Genomic DNA, 1,904 nt, shown 5'->3' with positions numbered 1-1,904 from the left:
GAGCTCCTAAAAACTTCACATCCGTCGTGTCTTTACGATGCTTGAAGGAGCCACATCTTCGTCGTTCGCTCGTGTACTTGATATATGTACTTCCTCTGTTCGCAAACTGTTGACACTTGTTTGAACAAAATAATTATATAAGAATTTGTATGAAATATTTTAGTGGACAGAGCAAAAACGTGTAATTTTATTCAAAACGTGAAAATACGACCAAACCCTACAGGATGTGATACAATTATTCAGCAGTCGAGATTCCCGACCATTTCGCAAATCTCGTCAAGATTAGTTGAAGTGGCCAATGTCAATGAGGTATCAAGTGAATCAATCAGTGACTCCACCCTATCCTCATAATCAAACCTTCGCTGCATCAAGTCGATGGCGGCGCTCATTTGTCGTTCGCAAGCTCACGACCAGATTGTTCACTCGGCATTCAAACCTCCGTAGCGCGGTTCCCAGTTGTTGTAGCAATGTTTGAAGCATTTGTTCCATTTTCTCTTGTTTCTTTTCTCTTTTCTTTTTTGGTCGTTTGATAGGCTGTAAATTGGTGCTGGTTTGAGGGGATTTTGACCAATATCTACTTCGTGAAGGAAATTTGAAAAATGTGTCAACAGTATTTGCGAACAGAGGAAGTAAATGACATACAATAGTGCAATGATGTCAATTCTTTTTGTAATGCCTGATTCTTGTCGACGCGTGACACCTGCACCATTAGTGCGGAGATTTTTTCAAGGGAATATTTACACTCAAAGGTTTAATGGGATGAACAGGACCTGTGAAATTCTATAGAACAAGCGAGCGAATTGTTGGAGGGCAAGTACGAGTGGCCTCCATGCTTGCTACCAGCTCGAAAAAGCCATCGTCAAGGATGCTGGTATGACGCCAACAGTTTGATATCGTCGAGGAGGTAACAGCGCACCAAACGTTGTTTGCCCATTGAATGACACGAGCAACGTCGACGTACAGAAGCTCATCGACTTGCTCCTTGCTTAGGCGCACGAACTCAGCAGTGTCTTGAAGCGCATCGACCTTGCTGACGATGAAGTCTGTCCGAATGCGTTGAAGATGAGCCTTGAACGAGCGAATTACCCCAGCGTCCAGAGGCTGCAGATGGGCGGTCGTATTTGAGCGTTTCGTGGGCCCACGTCGCCAATGCACTCAAATACAGGTGCTTGTTTTGAGCATAATGTTCGCACACTGCAAACTTCTGCGTTAAGGTCATGCGCACTCGGTCAGGCGTGACCTCCATGTTGGCTCACCACGTGGAATGTGCGGCAATGAGGAGTGTGATTGAATTTCGCGCTTCAATGCTTGAAAATTTGCTGAAGGCACGACGCCAATAGGCAAAACTGTATGAGCTGATAATGTATACTTCGAAGTACAGGGAACGACGGAATGGTACGCCTATCGAATCTTCGAACTTGGGAGCCTACGTGCATAATTTTTGGTTGATGAACTTCGGACTTCGGGAGGTTTTCCAACCAATAGTATGCCATTCGATAAAAATTTCAACGTTGTGGATTTATATTTTGAGGTATATTAATTTATGAAACTCAAATGCGCGCGAATCTTGAGCCTAGCCGTTTGAAATGCATCATTTCCAACAGGTTATTTCAATTTAGAGTAACGTAAATGACTGGTACGATGGACAGGATATAAAGATAAGCGTTTGACACGGTGGCGCAATGGTTAGTGCGACGGCATCCAAGATGATTGAGGAAGGGGGCCGGGGTTCGAGCCCCGGTCAGTGTTAAACTTTTTCGTAAAATTATTTTCAATTATAAATTTCAATCTTCAAAATTATATTGGAGAACAAAAGATCAATTAAAATTCACGTGAAATTAAATTCTGTCGTCCGTTGGTGGGCGAGGCATCGGAATGGCCTTCGTGAAGCTTCGACGAACTTC

This window comes from Aphanomyces invadans (genome assembly GCF_000520115.1).
Source record: "Aphanomyces invadans strain NJM9701 unplaced genomic scaffold supercont1.367, whole genome shotgun sequence".
Lineage (NCBI taxonomy): Eukaryota > Oomycota > Saprolegniomycetes > Saprolegniales > Verrucalvaceae > Aphanomyces > Aphanomyces invadans.
This window is presented reverse-complemented; position numbering follows the sequence as displayed.